Source organism: Triticum dicoccoides, chromosome 7B, assembly GCF_002162155.2.
Source record: "Triticum dicoccoides isolate Atlit2015 ecotype Zavitan chromosome 7B, WEW_v2.0, whole genome shotgun sequence".
Lineage (NCBI taxonomy): Eukaryota > Viridiplantae > Streptophyta > Magnoliopsida > Poales > Poaceae > Triticum > Triticum dicoccoides.
The window spans coordinates 200,606,042-200,617,634 of NC_041393.1; positions in this window are offsets into that span (position 1 = coordinate 200,606,042).

Below are 11,593 nucleotides of genomic sequence, written 5' to 3' on the forward strand. Positions count from 1 at the left end.
TGTTTTGGGCCACGGCGGTGGTCGTTGTGTCTGGAGGTAGGCACGTGGCCACCCATGACTTAGCTCAGTGAGGAGTGAGTCGGAGTGGACGGGAGAGTGTCATGACAGTAGATCGGTTTTGTCGGAACACCATTGGTCCACCCGAATGGGAGTGCGAGGCCATGGGTTTCGTAGTGTGGGTACAGTGTACTAACCTCTGCATAGTGTATATTAAATTTATCGATAGCCGCGCCCACGGATAAGGGCCCAGGTCAAAAGTAGGTCACACCATGAGTCAACAGTAATAAGAATAATGTGCTTAATAACAGTGAGAAAAGTGGGTTGTGATCGTCGATCGCCGTAAGGATCACGGGCCAAGTGTTGGTCGGGTTTTGATCGCCGTAAGGATCACGGTGGTATCGAGGATACCGAGTTGTTGTATATTCGTGATGTGGTACGAGAATCGTGGGTAAAGGTCAAGCTCCTTGTGGTCATTTAACGATTACTACGGTATTGTTTATACCAAGCTTGATTTGATCCTGAGATGATCGTGTGATGTCCGAGGTTGGTAAGTGATGCATATGTTGGTTACGAGGTAACCCGAGCAGAATAAATGGTGCATGATAGTGTCATCATGTTGCATGCTAGTATTGTTGGATTAATATGTTCATGTTGAGATAGCTGTATCATGTTTATGTTGGCCATGCCATGTTGCTATGATGATATCATGATAATTCATGTTTAACCTGTAATTGCCATGTTGTTGTCTGCCTTGAATGCTTCTGGTTTATTGTGAGCTTGCAAGTACATTCAATGTACTGACCTGGCGTGTCATGCCAGCTTGCAGGTCATTCCGGATTTGATTGCTTGTTTGCCATGGAGTCCTTGTTTGCGAGCTAGGATAAGCGTTCCAGCCAGAGTCCCTGCGGAGTGGAGTTCACCACCATCGTCGTTGTTCCGCTGCTAGAGTTTTTCCGCTGCTTCGAGTTGTTCTGCTGCTTGCATAGAGCAACTGAGGATGGCATAGTGTCGCCGTACCGATGTTATTCATTGTAATATCGGAGACCTTGTGTTCATATTCGTGTAATAATAAAGAGCTGGTTTGTTCTATGCTAAGTAGTGTCGTATTCCAGAAGACTTCTCCTCGATCTCTGGGATAGAATACGTGGCGGTCCGGTTTTCTCTGAGCCGGGGTGCCACACCAACCATAATGCTCCAAGTCCCCGTAGACCCTAGGGTCTGCAAGGTAATCAACCACATAGCTTTCGCCCTCCGAATCCTGGGAAGACATATTGCTCTAATCTGCGGCAGAAACAGCTCAAAACAAAGACAAAAGATATTTGCGTGATACGGTGGTCAAAACCTTCGGGAGATCATATAATGAATTTTCACTGACCGAAAGAAGTATCGTGCAAGAAAACAGAGTCCGGGGAGCACACGAGGTGCCCACGAGGCAGGGGGGCGCGCCCTCCACCCTCGTGGACGCCTCGTGTCCTTCCCGGACTACTTCTTATTTTCCTATTTTCTTAAATATTCCAAAACGGAGAAGAATTGTTGTTAGAACTGTTTTGGAGTCGGTTTACTTACCGTACCACATACCTATTCCTTTTCGGAGTCTGAAACGTTCTGGAAAGTGTCCCTTATGTATTCCTCCGGGGTTACGGGTTCAATAACATTGGTTTCAACATTTATAGGATTACCGGATATATAATGTTTGATCCTTTGACCGTTCACCACCTTCGGATTCATGCCTTCGAAGTTGTTGATTTTTATGGCACTGAAACGATAGACCTCCTCGATAACGTAAGGGCCTTCCCATTTAGAGAGAAGTTTTCCTGCAAAAAATCTTAAATGAGAGTTGTATAGCAAAACATAATCACCTACATTAAACTCACACTTTTGTATCCTTTTGTCATGCCATCTTTCAACTTTTTCTTTAAAGAGTTTGGCATTCTCATAGGCTTGGGTTCTCCATTCATCAAGTGAGCTAATGTAAAATAACCTCTTCTCGCCGGCAAGTTTGAAATCATAGTTGAGCTCTTTAATGGCCCAATATGCCTTATGTTCTAGTTCGAGAGGTAAGTGACATGCTTTTCCATAAACCATTTTATATGGAGACATACCCATAGGATTTTTATATGCAGTTCTATAAGACCATAATGCATCATCAAGTTTCTTGGACCAATTCTTTCTAGATCTATTAACAGTCTTTTGCAAAATTAATTTAAGCTCTCTGTTACTCAGTTCTACTTGGCCACTAGACTGTGGGTGATATGAAGATGCAATTCTATGGTTACCATCATACTTAGCAAGCATTTTACGAAAAGCACCATGAATAAAATGTGAACCACCATCAGTCATTAGATATCTAGGGACTCCAAACCTCAGAAAATTAACTTCTTAAAGCATCTTAATAGAGATGTTATGATCAACACTACTAGTTGGAATAGCTTCTAACCACTTAGTAACATAATCAACAGCAACTAAAGTATGTGTATACCCATTAGAGGAAGGAAACGGTCCCATATAATCAAAGCCCCAAACATCAAATGGTTCAATAACAAGAGAATAATTCATAGGCATTTCTTGACGTCTACGAATATGACCAATTCCTTCACATTCATCACAAGACAAGACAAACTTACGGGCATATTTGAAGAGAGTAGGCCTATAAAAACCGGATTGCAATACCTTGTGTGCAGTTCTATCTCCAACGTAGTGTCCTCCATAATCCTCGGAGTGACACTTGCGTAGGATTTGTTCCTGTTCATGCTTAGGTACACAACGTCTAATAACACCATCTACTCCTTCTTTATAAAGGTGTAGGTCATCCCAGAAGTAATGTCTTAAATCATAGAAAAACTTTTTCTTTTGCTGGTATGTGAAACTAGGTGGTATGAATTTAGCAACAATGTAATTAGCATAATCAGCATACCATGGAGCACTACGAGAAGCATTTATGACAGGTAATTGTTCATTAGTGAAGCTATCATTAATAGGTAGTGGGTCATCAAGAACATTCTCTAACCTAGACAAGTTGTCTGCAACTGGGTTCTCAGCTCCCTTTCTATCAATAATATACAAATCAAATTCTTGTAGAAAGAGAACCCATCTAATAAGTCTAGGTTTAGCATCTTTCTTTTCCATAAGATATTTAATAACAGCATGATCAGTGTGAACAGTTACTTTAGAATCAACAATATAATGTCTGAACTTATCACAAGCAAATACAACTGCTAAGAATTCTTTTTTAGTAGTAGCATAATTTCTCTGGGCACTGTCTATAGTTTTACTAGCATATTGTATAACATTTAGTTTCTTATCAACTCTTTGTCCTAGAACAGCACCTACGGCATAATCAATAGCATCACACATAATTTCAAATGGTAAATTCCAATCAGGTGGCTGAATAGTAGGTGCAGAAATCAAAGCTTTCTTAAGTATTTCAAATGCTTCTACAAAATCATCATCGAAGACAAAGGGAATATCTTTTTGTAAGAGATTAGTCAGAGGCCGAGAAATTTTAGAGAAGCCCTTAATGAACCTCCTATAAAAACCGGCATGACCAAGGAAACTTCTTATACCTTTGATGTACTTAGGACACGACATCTTTTCAATAGCATCAACCTTAGCTTTATCAACTTCAATACCTCTTTTAGAAATTTTATGCCCCAAGACAATGCCTTCATTAAACATAAAGTGGCACTTCTCCCAATTCAAGACAAGACTAGTATCTTCGCATCTCTGCAAAACTCGTTCAAGGTTGCTCAAGCAATCATCAAAAGAAGATCCATAAACCAAGAAATCATCCATGAAAACCTCAACAATCTTTTAACAAAAGTCAGAGAATATAGCCATCATGCATCTTTGAAAGGTAGCAGGTGCATTACATAAACCAAAAGGCATACGTCTATAAGCAAAAGTACCGAAAGGGCAAGTAAAAGTAGTCTTTTCTTGGTCCTCTGCTAACACAGGTATTTGAGAGAAACCAGAGTAACCATCTAGAAAGCAAAAATGTGTATGTTTGGATAATCTTTCTAGCATTTGATCAATAAAAGGTAAAGGGTAATGATCCTTTTTAGTAGCTTTATTTAATTTGCAGAAATCAATTACCATCCTATAACTTGTAACAATTCTTTGCAGGATCGATTCATCTTTATCATTAGGACCGATAGTAATATCTCCCTTCTTAGGGACACAATGGACAGGACTTACCCACTGACTATCAGCAACGGGATAAATTATACCTTCCTCCAGGATCTTTAGTATTTATTTTCTTACCACTTCTTTCATCTTAGGATTCAACTGTCGTTAGTGATCAATAACTGGTTTGACATCTTTCTCCAATTTAATTTTGTGCTGGTATAGAGTGGGACTAATGCCCTTAAGATCATCAAGAGTATATCCAATAGCAGCATGGTGCTTCTTCAAAGTTTTCAATAATCTCTCCTCTTCCTACTCTGAAAGGTTAGCACTAATAATAACAAGATATATCTTCTTTTCATCAAGATAAGCATATTTAAGAGTATCAGGTAATGGTTTAAGCTCAAACACGGGATCACCCTTGGGTGGAGGAGGATCCCCTAGAATTTCAACAGGCTAGTTGTGTTTCAAAATAGGTCCCTGTTTAAAAAATACTTCATCTATTTCCCTTCTTTCATTCGTAAACATATCATTTTCATGGTCTAGCAAATATTGTTCTAAAGGATCATTAGGCGGCACGACAATTGAATCAAGACCAATAATTTCATCCTTACTAGGAAATTCTTTATCATGGGGTTGTCTATGAAATTTATCAAAATTAAACTCATGAGACATATCCCCCAAACTAATAGTAACAACATCCTTTTTGCAATCTATCTTAGCATTAACAATATTCAAGAAGGGTCTACCAAATATGATGGGACAAAAGTCATCTTGTGGGGAACCAAGGACAAGAAAATCAGCAGGATATTTAACTTTTCCACACAAGACTTCAACATCTCTAACAATCCCAACTGGTGAAATAGTATCTCTATTGGCAAGCTTAATTGTAACATCTATTTCTTCTATCTCAACAGGTGCAATATCATGCATAATTTCTTTGTATAAGGAATGAGGTATTGCACTAGCACTAGCACCCATATCACATAAGCCATGATAACAATGATCTCCTATTTTAACAGAAATAACATGCATGCCTACAACAGGACTATGCTTATTCTTAGTATCAGGTCTAGCAATTCTAGCAGCTTCATCACAGAAGTAAATAACATGCCCATCAATATTATGAGCCAAGAGATCTTTAACCATAGTAATACTAGGTTCAACTTTAATTTGCTCAGGTGGTGTAGGTGTTGTAGTATTACTCTTACGAACCACAGTTGAAACTTTAGCATGATCCTTTATCCTAACAGGGAAAGGTGGTTTCTCAATATAGGTAGTAGGAACAATAGGATCATTATAAGTGATAGTATTTTATTCAACTTTAATAGGTGCAACTACTTTTACTTCAGTGGGAGAATTATATTTAAACCACTTCTCCTTAGGGAGGTCAACATGAGTAGCAAATGATTCATAGAAAGAAGCTACTATCTCAGAGTCAAGTCCATATTTAGTGCTAAATTCACGAAAAACATCGGTATCCATAAAAGTCTTAACACAATTGAACTTAGGTGTCATACCTGACTCCTTACATTTGTCGAGATCCCAATCTTCAGAGTTGCGTTTAATTCTTTCCAATAAATCCCATTTGAATTCAATAGTCTTCATCATAAAAGAACTAGCACAAGAAGTATCGAGCATGGAGCGATTGTTGAGAGAAAGCCGAGCATAATTTTTTTGAATAATCATTTCTCTTGAGAGCTCATGATTGGGGCATGAATATAACATTGACTTAATCCTCCCCCAAGCTTGAGCGATGCTTTCTCCTTCGCGAGGCCAAAAATTATATATATAATTACGATCACGATGAACAAGCTGCATAGGATAAAACTTCTGATGAAATTCCAATTTCAATCGTTTGTAGTTCCATGATCCCATATCATCACATAGCCTAAACCATGTCAATGCATCTCCCTTCAAATATAAAGGGGAGACCTTCTTCTTGACAACATCATTGGGCATACCTGCAAGCTTAAATAATCCACAAACTTCATCCACATAGAGTAGGTGCAAATCGGGATGCAATGTTCCATCTCCTATAAAGGGATTAGCTAGCAGTTTATCTATCATACCAACAGGAATTTCAAAGTAAACATTTTCAGTAGGTTCAGTAGGTTGAGGAGCAACTCTTTGCTCTACTGGTCGGGGTGAAGATACCCCGTACAAGCCCCTCAAAGGATTATACTCCATAGTAACAAGTGACCGTAAATTTCAGCACACTGTATAAATTTTTCCTTACCAAGTTCCACTTACCAAAGGCGCTTCACTCCCCGGCAATGGCGCCAGAAAAGAGTCTTGATGACCCACAAGTGTAGGGGATCTATCGTAGTCCTTTCGATAAGTAAGAGTGTCGAACCCAACGAGGAGTAGAAGGAAATGACAAGCGGTTTTCAGTAAGGTATTCTCTGCAAGCACTGGAATTATCGGTAACAGATAGTTTTGTGATAAGGTAATTTGTAACGGGTAACAAGAAATGAAAGTAAATAAGGTGCAGCAAGGTGGCCCAATCCTTTTTGTAGCAAAGGACAAGCCTGGAAAAATTCTTATATAAAGGAAAACGCTCCCAAGGACACATGGGAATTATCGTCAAGCTAGTTTTCATCACGCTCATATGATTCACGTTCGTTACTTTGATAATTTGATATGTGGGTGGACCGGTGCTTGGGTACTGCCCTTTCTTGGACAAGCATCCCACTTATGATTAACCCCTATTTCAAGCATCTGCAACTACAAAGAAGTATTAAGGTAAACCTAACCATAGCATGAAACATGTGGATCCAAATCAACCCCTTATGAAGCAATGCATAAACTAGGGTTTAAGCTTCTGTCACTCTAGCAACCCATCATCTACTTATTACTTCCCAATGCCCTCCTCAGGGCCCAAACTATGGTGAAGTGTCATGTAGTCAACGTTCACATAACACCACTAGAGGAGAGACAACATACATCTCATCAAAATATCGAACGAATACCAAATTCACATGACTACTTATAGCAAGACTTCTCCCATGTCCTCAGGAACAAACATAACGACTCACAAAGCATACTCATGTTCATAATCAGAGGGGTATTAATATGCATTAAGGATCTGAACATATGATCTTCCATCGAATAAACCAACTAGCATCAACAACAAGGAGTAATCAACACTACTAGTGACCCATAGGTACCAATCTGAGGTTTTGGTACAAAGATTGGATACAAGAGATGAACTAGGGTTTGAGAGGAGATGGTGCTGGTGAAGATGTTGATGGAGATTGACCCCCTCCCGATGAGAGGATCGATGGTGATGACGATGGTGATGATTTCCCCCTCCCGGGGGGAAGTTTCCCCTGCAGAACAGCTCCGCCGGAGCCCTAGATTGGTTCCGCCAAGGTTCTGCCTCGTGGTGGCGGTGTTTCGTCCTGAAAGCTTGCTTATGATTTTTTCCAGGATAAAAGACTTCATATAGCAGAAGATGGTCACCGTAAGGCTGCCAGGGGGCCCACGAGGCACGGAAGCATGCCCAAGGGGGTAAGGCGCGCCCCCACCCTCGTGGACGGTGGGTGGCCCCCCTCTGGTATTTCTTCGCTCAGTATTTTTTATTAATTCCAAAAATGACTTTCGTGGAGTTTCAGGACTTTTGGAGTTGTGCAGAATAGGTCTCTAATATTTGCTCCTTTTCCAGCCCAGAATTCCAGCTGCCGGCATTCTCCCTCTTCATGTAAACCTTGTAAAATAAGAGAGAATAGGCATAAGTATTGTGACATAACGTGTAATAACAACCCATAATGCAATAAATATCGATATAAAAGCATGATGCAAAATGGACGTATCAGTGGCCGATGTTTTCCATGCTAGATGTGTTATTCTCATGGTGAGTGTTTATTCACTTGTCATTGTATAAGAGTACGACAAAGGTATTATGGATGCCCAGTCCTGAAATGAAAAATGAATTTACTTTCTGTTGTCAAATATTAAATTCCTTGAAAAGTGTTAGTATGGAGGGCACCCGTGGATACAGTTAGCCATTGAAAGTGGAAGTATGGTGGGAAAAGGAATAAACTTTATTTTCTGTTTGGGAACCGCCTATGATATATCTAGCATGGAAAGTGTTGGGAACTCTAAGTTGTTTTCGTTGGTGGGAAAAGTATGCCTCCCAAAATGTTTTTATCTCTCAATTTTTGCTCTGAGCTCTAACACCTCTACAAATCCCTACTTCCCTCTGCGAAGGGCCTTTCTTTTACTTTATGCAATTTTTATTTTTACTTGAGTCTCCATCTTCTCTTATAAAGCACCAACTAAGGGGCACTATGATCGTACTTGAGCATTGGGTATAGCTAGTATTCGAGTGTGTTTCATGAATGGATCAATGATTGAGCATAATGGGCTAGGGATAACTTGCTTTAGCGTTGATATTTTGAAAGACATGGTTACTTGTTGATATGCTTCAGTATTAAATTCTTCATATCAAAACTAGACTATTGCCTTGAACCATATAAAAGTCCAAATGTCCGTGCTACAAAGAAAAGAATATGTGATGAACATGTTAGGCAGCATTCCACATCGAAAATTCTGTTTTTATCATTTACCTACTCGAGGACAACCAGGAATTAAGCTTGGGTATGCTGATACGTCTCCAATGTACTTATAATTTTTTATTGTTCCATGCTATTATATTATCATTCTTGGATGTTTTACAATCATTTTATATCATTTTTTGGTACTAACCTATTGACATAGTGCCCAGTGCCAGTTGTTGTTTTCTACTTGTTTTTTACATCACAAGAAATCAATAGCAAACGGAGTCCAAACGCAACGAAACTTTTTGTGGATTTTTTCTGGACCAGGAGACACAAGATGGGCCGAAGAAGTACCAGAGGGGTGCCACGAGGGGGTAACAACCCACCAGGGCGCGCCTGGGGGCCCATGCATGCCCAGGTGGGTTATGCACACCTCGGTGGCCTCCCGCGCCGCCTCTTTAGAAATACCCCAGTATTCCAAAAACCCTAGGGAGTTGACAAAAATCAATTCCAGCGGCGCAAGTTCCAAAAACACCAGATCCAATCTAGACACCATCACGGAGGGGTTCATCATGTCCATTGGTGCCTCTCCGATGATGCGTGAGTAGTTCATTGTATACCTATGGGTCCGTAGTTAGTAGCTAGATGACTTCCTCTCTCTCGTTTGATTCTCAATACAACGGTCTCTTGGAGATCCATATGATGTAACTCTTTTTGCGGTGTCTTTGTTGGGATCCGATGAACTTTGAGTTTATGATCAGATCTATGTTTTTATCGATGAAAGTTATTTGAGTCTTTTTTGATCTCTTATATGCATGATTGCTTATAGCCTCGTATTTCTTCTCCGATATTTGGATTTTGTTTGGCCAACTTGATCTATTTATCTTGCAATAGGAAGAGGTGCTTTGTTGTGATGCCCGAATAATGATGCTACAGTAATCCTCTGCTAATGATGCCATGTCACCTCGGTTACTATTGATAAACTCACGTTGATTCAAAACCAATTCAAATTCAAATTCAAATAACAAGTCAACTTACCATTTCTTCAAACAGTAAATTAAAAATGTTCGTTAGGTTGCAGATATTCACTAACTATTTGTCATGGATATACCAACATTATTTGAATAAATAAAATGCCCGTGACCTATTTTAAAATGGACCAAACAGCCCCAATTATGTCATTTAATTTCCACCATAAATTCTGGGGGAAACAAATTGCCCCAAACTTTTAGTGACAGTCCAAGGTATTGCAAAGTAATTTTATGACAAGCCTCTTATTTAACAAATTTCATTTGGACTTAAATTATAATGCAAAACAATATAGGATTAAAGAAAATAGAATATATTTTAAAACAAACAAAAAACTAAACTTAACTAACCTAACCTACTGGGCTCTTGGCCCATCTAACAAACAACCAGCCCAGCCGGTGCCCCTCGCTACTAACCCTAACTCCTCCCGTCCCGATCCCCATCTCTCCCTCATTCCCTTCTCGCGCCGCCACACACGACACACGTAGACGCACGGGGGAGGGCCGCCCCTATTCGACCCCCCTTCACCTAGTGCGCCCACGATCGAGGACCGCCGCCTCCACGCCGGAACATCGCCACCGCCCCACGTGCCTCGGCCTCCTCCTCGCCCCGTGCCGAGGCCTCCGTTCCTGTGTCGCGCCCTCGACCCCGTCGCCCTTGACACCGACGGCCACCGTCGCAGGACTGCCCCGTCCCCGACCTCCTCCTCGTCGGCGCCAACGCGCCTCGCCGCCCTCTTCTCAGCAAACGACGGTGAGGCCTCTGGCCTCCTCTCCCCCCTGTCCTGTTGCCAGACACGGCCCCTGCTGGCCGCGCTCCGCTTTCCCCCACTCATGCCCCGCCGCACCTTGCCTCGCGCAGCTCACGCCTGTCCGTGGTCTCGCCGCGCACCCACATCACGCTCGCCTACCCACTGCTCCCCACATCCGCCTCTGGCCCCACGGGCCACCGCCGCACCGGTGGCCAGCTCCGGCGCCCACCGCGTGCTCTCTCCTCCCCGCTGCCGCCCCGTTCGGCCACCACACTCGCCGCGGCCCCCCGCTCTGCTCGGCCGTGCCCGTTGCCCCCACTGCACGTTGCCCCCACTGCACGCGCCGCCGCCGCCTACGACCGCGCCCGTCCCCGCCACCACCTTCGGCGTGCGGCACCGGCGCTGCACCGACACCCTAGAGCCCCCCCGGTTCGGATGGGTCCGTCCACCCCGATTCGCCCAGCGCCCGAACCCAGCGCCCGCTATGTCCCCTCGGCCTAATAACAAGTGGGGCCCAGCCCCAGGAACATTAGATATAAAATATAAAATAAAAAAATAAAAATAAAAATCAATTAATTAATTAATCAATCAATCAATTAAGTTAATTAAACCTAATTAACCTGCTAATCAAATTGTTTAGTCTATTAATTAATTAAGCAGCCTATGTCATGCAGACCCCACATGTTAGTTTGACCCAGTCAACACCCCTGTTGACTGTTGACGTCATGCTGATGTAATAATGCTAATTTTTGAATTATTTTAATAATAATAATTTAGGAATTGATTAAAACTTTGAAAATTAATATAAAATAATCCGTAGCTCGGATGAAAATTCTTTGTACATGAAAGTTGCTCAAAATGACGAGACGAATCCAAACACGTGGTCCGTTTGTCAGCCACACATCCCTAGCATAATGAACGTGCAACATTCCACCTTCGGTTCATTTGTCCGAAAACTCGAAACTCCGGGAATATTTTCCTGGATGTTTCCCCCCTTCGCCGGTATCAGCTACTATCGCGTTAGGGCACACCTAGCACCGCTAAATGTCATGCCATGCATCTGTTTGCATTGTATTCATTGTTTCTTCCCCCTCTTCTCTCTGGTAGACAACGAGACTGACGCCGCTGTTGCTGCCCCGATCGACTACGGAGTTGACGACCCCTCCTTCTTGCCAGAGCAACCAGGCAA